This window comes from Dipodomys spectabilis, unplaced genomic scaffold (genome assembly GCF_019054845.1).
Source record: "Dipodomys spectabilis isolate Male_0828 unplaced genomic scaffold, ASM1905484v1 ptg000024l, whole genome shotgun sequence".
Taxonomy (NCBI): domain Eukaryota; kingdom Metazoa; phylum Chordata; class Mammalia; order Rodentia; family Heteromyidae; genus Dipodomys; species Dipodomys spectabilis.
This window is the reverse complement of record NW_024870701.1, coordinates 29,709,179-29,718,594: the sequence shown is the minus strand read 5'-3', so window position 1 is coordinate 29,718,594 and position 9,416 is coordinate 29,709,179.

Genomic DNA, 9,416 nt, shown 5'->3' with positions numbered 1-9,416 from the left:
TGTGTGTCATTTAGTTCTGAGGTTTCTTCGTTGATTAAAAATATTTTTATTATCTTTAAGTAGTTGAACAAAGGAGTTACCATTCAACAAAGCAGTTTCTGAATGCAGTATGTCTTGATCAATGTCACTCCTTTCAACATTCTTACCCATCCCTCCCTATGCATACATTCCCTCACTTTTCTGAATTCTGTAGGATACATACATTTACACATTTAGTCATTTAACAAAGCAGTTTATGTATACATTGCATCTTGATTCCTGTCTTCTTCAATATTTTCACCCCCTTCAATGCCCCCCTTTCCTTATTTTTCTTTGTGGTATATACAATGCATTCTTGACTGAATTCTGCTCCCCTTCCCCCTTCACTTGTCTACCCCTCCACCCTTGACACTACTACCCCTCTTGTAAATACTCACACTGGGTGGTATGCAAGTAGTTACAAATAAATTCAGTGATGTATAATAGACTTCATGGAGCACTCAAATAGTATAATTCTTTAGAAAGGTGAAGTCTTTGTTGATTTTTGTTTTGATGTTCCATTGGCGAGAATTGATTATTGATATGTCCCACTAGTTTTGTGCTAGAGTCTATCAGTGTGTCTAAGTCCAAAAGAGTTTGTTAGGTGTAACAATATTTGGTGCTTATATGTTAACAATCGTTATTTCCTCTTGCAGGATTGTTCCCTTTATTAATATGAAGTGGCCTTCTTTGTCTTTCCAGACTAATTTTGAAGTCTGTTTTATCAGATAAAAGTATAGCTTCTTCTGCCTATTTTGAGGATCTACTTGCTTGACAGTGCATTTTTTTCTTTTTTATTCTTTCACCTTAAGGCTATGTTTGACTTTGTCAGTGGACATGTTTCTTATAGGTAACAAACAACCAGGACTTACTTTGTCCAACTTCAAATTTTATATCTTTTGTTTGGAGAGTTAAGACCACTAACATTGTTATGAAAGACATTTTCTTGTTTTTATGATGTTTACTTTTCTATTTTTCCCATGTTAATCTACTCTCCAGTGGTGCTTATTCTTATTTGTATTCTCCTATTTTCATTTGTCCTCTATCTATAGAATTCTTGTAAATATCTTCTGTAGTGATGGTTTAGTGGTCATGCATGCTTTTGGCTTTAGCTTATTGTGGGAAGTTTTTATTTCTCCCTCAATTATGAAGAACTTTGCTGAGTACACAAATCTAGATTGCTAATTGTTCTATTTCAGGGTTTGGAGTATGTATTCTCTTGCCTCCTTTCATTTATTGCTTATGTTAGGGAATCTGTTATTCTAATGAATTTGTTGCTTCTTTGTAGCTTTCAAGATTTCCTTTTTGTGTTCTGTACATTTAATACTTTACCTGCAATATGTCTAAGGATATTCCTTCTTTTACTTTGCCCGTTTGGTGTTCTGTAAGCTTCCTATGCTTGGCTGACATGCTCTCCAGGTTGTGAAATTTTCTACTAGTATTCTATTAAATGGCTTGTCTATGTCTTTGTTTTGTACCTGTTTTCCTCCTTCTATTCCCATGATTACGTAGTTTGGTCTTTTGATAGTGTCCCAAAGGTCTAGTTGGGCTTGGTCTATTGGATCTAGCTCCTCTACTTCAGTTTCACTTCCTAATACTTGAAGATTGTTTCAGTCTACTAATATGGTCATCTTGGTTTCAAGTTAAAAAAATTACATACCTTTAATCAAATACAAATGTATGTATTCTCAGATTATAATTAATTTTAGAAATGCTCTGGCCTAGTGTTTATTTCTAATGCTGTTTTTCTAACCATTTTTTTAAGATAAAAAATTTTTTTTTTTGTAAAGGTGATGTACAGAGGGATTACAGTTATGTAAGTCAGGTGATGAATACATTTTCTCTTGAACAGAGTCACCCTCTCTCTCATTCTCTCCCAGTTTTTCCTCTCCTGACTTCTCTCCCCACCACCCCATGTTGTATAGTTCATTTCCCTCATAGTATCTATAATGGGTTTCAGTGTTGAATTGGTTCATCTTTTGTCCTACCATTTCTGTACTTCCCCTTCCCTTCCCCAAATTAGATAAACTTATATACAAGACAGAGTACAGAAATGAAAGGCAGTGACAGACGGGGATAAACCAGAGAAAAAGGAAAGATGAAGAAGAAGAAGGAGGAGGAGGAGGAGGAGGAGGAGGAGGAGGGAGAGGTGGAGGGGGAGGGGGAGGGGGAGGGAGAGGGGGAGGAGGAGGAGAAGCAGCAGCAGCTCAAACAGTACCTTATGCTTCTATTTCTTGGAGTTCATGCTGATAAACACCTTTTTTTTTTTTTGTCAGTTGTGGGACTTGAACTCTGGGCCTAGGTGCTGTCCTTCAGCTCTTCAGCTCAAGGCTAGTGCATTACCACATGAGCCACAGCACCACTTCTGTTTCTTTTGGTGGTTTTTTTTTGGAGAACAGAGTCTCACAGACTTTTCCTGCCTGGGCTGGTTTTGAACCGCAATCCTCAGATTTCAGCCTCTTGAGTAGCTACCAGTGCCTGGCTAATAAGCATCATTTTATATGATCATATGTACATAGCTATTGAGCCTTTGTGATCCTCTCCTAAGAATATTCTCCTTTGTTCTTACTGTGTGAATGTTTAGAGTGCTGTTTAATTAATCATGTCCAGGTGTTAATTATTTGTCTTTTACTATCCATTGGGTTTACTTGTAGATTTATAGGCACATTCTAATGATTACAAATGAGAGAAACCGTGCAGCCTATGGGTCTTTGGTTCTGGCTTACTTTGCTTAGTATAATTTTTTCAAAGGCTTTCTATTTCCAACCATTTTTATTAGCATTAATTAGTTGTACAGGAGGTTTGATTTTGATATGTTCATATTCATACAGTGTATTTTGATCAGATTTAGCAAGACTTTCAATTGAGCCTTTTATTTGGGTTGTTGACTTTTGCATTTCCTTACTTTTTTCAAGATTTCCATATCTTATGCATTCCTTTTGCACATCTGGTATTGCCTTCCTTATTTCATACATGTGTTTGTTGAAACTCTATTTGAGTTAAGTCAGTTGTTTGCTTGTATCTTTGATTTCATTTATGTTTGCATTTAGAAAGGACATTTTCCTGTGCTTCCATTTGGCTAATATTTCTATATTGTGATTAATTGTCTGAGTGCAAGTTTATGGTTGGAGGGTTTAACCTCCAATGACCTTTCAGTTGGAGAACTTCCCATGTTTACATATGGCATGGTAATGACAAAATTGTGGTGATTTTTCTTGTCACTATTCTAGGAGGGGTATGCATCTCAGTTATCAGAGTTTTGGCCTCCATGATCAGGATGCTGATCTTGTGCTTTATTTTACTTACAGAGAGAAACCTTAGAGTATACTCTGCTTAGTACTATGCAGTTTTTTTCTACCAGCCAGTGTTTGCAGGTGTTCTCTCAGTCCTCCTTGATGGAGCTTTTCCAGTCCTGCTGCTTGCTGGAGCTTAGCTCATTTAATCTTTATCAGAACCCAATCAGATAAATTTCAAAATTGTTCTCAAGAGAATGTTGAGATACAAAAATGTAAGTAACTTTGTCCAACTTCATCAAAAAGTTACATGATAGAACTCAGATTCACCACTAGGATGAGTGAGAGAGAGAGTATTCTTTTCCTCCCCCATTCTGCTGTATGAACCTCTTCTGGACCATCCTGTTCTTTTCTATTGCTGTTCTCATACAGCCTGCCTTGTTTTTCTTTCTTTCTTTCCTTTTTTTTTTTTTTTTTTTGTTGGTAGTGGGGCTTGAACTCTGGGCCTGGGTGCTGTCCCTCAGCTCTTCAGCTCAAAGCTATAGCTCTACCACTTGAGCCACAGTGCCATTTCTGGTTTTCTGAGTGGTTTATTGGAGATAAGAGTCTCACAGACTTTTCCTACGTGGGCTGGCTTTGAACCATGATCCTCAGATCTCAGCCTTGTGAGTAGTTAGGACTACAGGAGTGAGCTACTGGCACCCGGCTCCTGCCTTCTTTTTCTTAAGAGTGATAAATTTTGGCTTTATTTAGAAAGGGATTATTAGTATTTTTAAACTTAGATATCAATATAAAACTGTGATGACATTAAAATTTTACACTATAAAAAGAAATACCAAGAATAGAAATTACATAATTTGCAAATTACAAGCTGAAATCAAAGAAAGAAGAGAAACCAATGCAATGACACTATTGAAAATAAATGTATGGAATGTGAGCTAGATATATGTTACTAAAACATCTGCAGTTTGCACAAAATTAATAGTAAATATACATAGTCTTCAAGGTCCCAAAATCTCAATGGAAGGCATTATTTTCAATTAAATTATGGTGACAAGAAACAAAATAGAAGAAAAAGTAATCATTCATGATAAATTTTAACATGTTAACTCATATTGACAATTTCCCCAGCCACTTATAAGTTAAATTTTATCCATTGTATTTATTCAGTCTTATCCATTATATTTATATACATTTTTATATAGGTTAGAACCAATATCTTTGGAATAGTAAAATGAACTTATATAACACTTTATTTATTTCTCTTTATTTGCATGTAAATCCATCCGCTATTGTAGCAATGAACTCAATTTATGGCAATATTATTTTCTATTGTTGGTTTCAATGAGTTAAGGGGAGAATGTTCCAAAAATGGTCAAGTTATAATTATAACCATTCCATTCCTGCTCAGAATGTACACAGAATTCACGTGAATCTGTAAACTAACCAGATTCTTTGTAAAGAAGCTTTCCTAATAGATATAACAAGAACTATGACTGCCAAATAATTCAAAGTGAGAAGTTAACAGTTTTTTTCTAGCTCTAAAAATACTAAGAAGAAACCTTTGATGTTTCAATTCTAACTTTTTCCCATGCTAAAAAGATGATGTTTTAATCTTAGAAACAACCTTATTAAGTTTTTTCCCCCACTTAATTGACAGTTTGGATCTTTATTCATGCTTCTATGACACAAGAGAATAGCAGCTATGGCGTTTTCATTGAAGCCTTAACCTGAAGCTATCCTAAAGCAGTCCATAGCCTACCTTATTCTTATTTGGCTTCTATTCTTGGAACGTTTAGATAGACTACCCCAGTGCATCCAGAATAATCTTTCTTTAATATGACTGACCAATTAATATTTTCTCCTGCTTGCTGAGTAGAGTTCAGAGCTGCTATCTTGCTCTCTCTGACCCCCCTATAATGTTCTGTGGGTTATGCTCTCATTCCAGGAGCTTCGCTTATTATACTCCGTATGTTTTAAGGCTTCTCAGATTTGCCATGAGTCTTTTATATTTCTGAAACTACAGTGTTGCTTCTCCCTTTCTTTGCAAATTCTCTCCTTTAAAATTCTTTTTTGGTTTGGTTGGACTTGAACTTAGATATGCTTCTGAAAGTTGTTTTCTTCCCCAGCTTCGACCTCTTCTATGTTTTGTAAGGAGCTTTGCTTTATGATCTCTCAACATATTCTGTACAGCCCCTCTGGTGTCACTTTCTATGTGCTAATAAGCATTCTGTTTCATATCTTTCTCCACTGGCTGTGAACTCTGTGTGGATAAAGACTGTTTTTACTTACATTTACACCCTTAGCCCATTGCCTAGTCCAGAGTTTTGCTGAGTACATGGTTGATTAAAAAAAACAAAGGAGTAAAAGAATGTCACACAAAGAGAAGGGTTTGGGACAATGAGACTGAGAATGAATAGGGCTTGCTGACTGGAGGAGAGGGTGGGTATTAGCAGGTCAAGAGACTCTTTGCTCATAGCTGGAGGAAGTTAACATAGAGTAAGAGGTAGTTGTGAGTCAGTGAGTGGAGTGACCAAGGGCTACAGAGAAAGATGTTTATATTGATGTCTCACTGTTTCTATGAACTATGATTATTTTTGTGCTGGTACTGAGGCTTGAACTCAGGGTCTTGGCATTGTACCACAGCTTTTTTGCTCAACTATGGTGTTCTGTCACTTGAGCCACAGCTTCATTGCCAGATTTCCTGCATGGGAAGGCTTCAAACCTCAATCCTCTCATCCTGCCCCCTAAGGAGCTAGAATTATAGGCATAAGCCATCAGTACCAAGCTAGCTGTGAGTTTTGTTAAGCATTTTTTTATTAAATATTTTTCATTAGATATTCCCTATGCCATCATCTAAGATGGTTAACAATAAGAAAAATCAATTGCATTAACTTTTCTTCCTTTCCTTTCTCTTCCCCCTTCTTCTCTTCCCTTCCTTCTTTTTCTTCCATTTTATTAAAAGGATCATTTACCCAATATATATGCTTCATTGAAAATAAAAACTTACAGATGGAAAATAAAAACGTACAAATGTTTCTTAAGACTACTATGACAAAGTGAGACAAAGGGGGTAGCTTAAACAGGAGATATTTATTTCCTCACTGTCCTGGGAACTTGAAGTTCAAGGCCAAGCTGGTGTTTCTTGAGAAGAGAATTCCTGCCTTGATTCTACCTATTGTCTCACTGGGCCATCATCAGTCCGTGATGTGTCTTGGGTTGCCCCATCATCACGGTACCTCATGCATTTGTGTATTCTCATGGTCATCACCCACCCACATCCTTCTCCTCATGGAAGAACAGCAGCTAGATTAGCCCCCACTCTTCTACGATGTGACTTTGTTAGCCACTTAGGTCTGCAACAGGCCTATTTCCAAGAAGGCTTCACCTGAGCTACTAGGTTATTAGGATTTTAACATAATTTTTGGAAATACCATAAAGATAAAAATAAATTTCTGCTACTCAGCAATATGCAATTTCTTTGTTACTTTTTCCAGATTTTTTTGTCCATTCTTCTTGTCCATTTGTCTAGATCTTTTTTTTTTTTTTTTTTTTTTTTTTTAGTGTCTATGTATATCTACTCCTACCTTTTGTAGCTCAAATGAGATCATCATACCTTGTAATGCTTGGTGAGGCTACTTTTTCTTCCTTTTAGTGAGTGATCTAAGGTGACTGATTTTTATTTCTTCTGTTTAATTTAGCAGTACTTTTTTGGACTTATTTACTATGATTTTCAGCCTGTACATCTGAAATGGGATCCTGCATATATACATATTTTGGAGTAGCTACGCGCATTTTCTGATTATTAAGGAAACTTCCTGAGTTCCCTGTGGGGATAGAAAAGGATAAAAAGAAATTGAAAGGCCACATTTCATTATCCATAATCCACGCAGGCATGTCGTATGGGCATTTCTGCTCTAATTAATACTCACAGTGCTCCACGGCCTATCCCAGCGGCAGAGGACTGAGGTCAAGTGTGAACTTCTGTGATTTGAATCTCACTGATCAGAATCACTGCACTGTGTGCCTAATGAAAGGTTCCTTTTAAAGGCTCATTTGCTCAGAGGAACTTTTTCTTAACCTTCCTTTACTTAATGCAAAAATCTGCAAATGACTACAAAGAAGGAAGCTTTGCTGCTTCAGCATAATCTTGATGCTCATGCAAGTAAACTAAAATAAAATGAGAGATAATAGCCAAGAGGAGGTACAATCTAATTTTTGTTTTCTATCTTTCCCTTTCTTTCCCTCTTCCTTTATTTGTAAGGAAGAAGTTGAAGCTGACTCTGGTGGTTTTCAGAAGTAGAAACATGTTTTCTGCCTCAAAAAATGGAATATATAATGTTTATGATGGCAAAGATGACAGAATGGGACTCGTTCAGCTGAGCTAATGGAAAATTGATCCCCCAGTGATCAGGTGAGTAATCTATTTGAGACAGGCTCAGCTCAGAATGTTTTACAGAAAGAAAGTAGCAATCACTAATGTGGGAGGATTTGTGGAATATTGGGAAATATTCTGCACACAAATATATCTTTTCCTCCTGAGTCACCCACATGTTTGAAATTGTGACATCACACGATTCTTGGAGAGATGCTGAGTGCTACATTTAAAGCACAAAAGTGATCTGTGTTTGATATACATAAAACCACTGTTACTTGCTATATCAAAGCTGTACAGTCCTTAGATCATCAGTAAGATAATGCCAAACAGGACACAAGGGTGGGAGGTTCTGTTGTAGAGAGCAAGAGCAGGTGGGCATTTAATTGCAAAGCTCTACAAATGGATGAACATCCCAAGGGATTTGAAGGGGCATACAATGGAGGTCACAGGGATGATGTAGCTACAGGAAAGCAAATACGATGCTCCTGGAGAGAAAGTATGAAATGGGTATTGCGTTTTAGAGTCAGGCTACTTGTGTTAAAATCCGAACCAAGCCAACTAACAAAGTTGGAGACATGAGTAAAGTTGTAGTCTTACTTTATCTATAAAGTGTATATGTATGTGTGCACATGTGTGTGTATGTGTGTGTGTGTGTGTGTGAGAGAGAGAGACAGAGACAGAGACAAAGAAAGTACTTCAAGGTGTTGGTAAGATGATTAAATAAAAATAATGAATATAACGTACTTAACACAGTCCTGGAACATAATGAATATCCATAAATATTAGCTATTGCTAGTCTTAACATTAACATATCACAGGAAATGCATTCAGCACTGGCCTAAACTTATAGCAGTACTGCATATGTACTTATGTTAAAACTAAACCAACCAAAATTTTCTTAAACATATAGACTGAGTGATCTAGGGCTGTGTCCTGCTGTCCTGCATGAATTGTTTGCTCAGTCAGGGAGACACACCTACAGCGTTTGGAGGAGTTGTAAGAATATACAGGCACAGCCTCAAGGCCCAGCCCCTTTTCCAACATTGTGGAAAGAACTATGGATCTCATGGGGCATAGGCCTCTCTATCACTTGGACAGAGCCCGATGACAGTGACATCCTAAAATACCCATATTAGTCTATGACTTAATTTTCACAATTATCTACTGGTATCTTCTTTTATAGACAAAGAAGCTAAAGCTTTCTTTTTTATCTTTACATTTAAAAATTTATTGTAAAGATGCTGTACAGAGGGGTTAAACATGAGTAAGGTAATGAGTACATTTCTTGTGGAACATTGTTACCCCTTCCTTTGTTTTCCTCCTATTATCCCTTCCCTCTCCCATCTGTCCCACCTTTCCTCTCCCACCTCTAGCCACCAAAACTGTAAAAGTTCATTTCCAACAGAGTGTCTTGTGAGTATCATTGTTACAATGGGTCATCCTGTGTCCTTGTCTCAGCATTTTGTTATTCCCCTTCCCCTGCCCAAATTAGATACCATGCATACAAGATGCAGGTACCAAAATCAAATACAGTGACAACAAGGGATATACCATAGGGGGAAGAACATACAAAAGAAACAAAAATATCACATAATGCATTAAAAACAACAACAAAACCCTCATGTCTATATCTTGGGGTTCATTTCACTTAGCATCATCTTATATGGTCGTATGCACATAGAAGCTAAACCTTTCAACAGTTAAATAGCTTGGCCAGTTTCTGGTATGTTGTAAATCTTAGCATTTGTATTTAATCAAAATCTTCCATGGTTCTGGGCATAATTTAT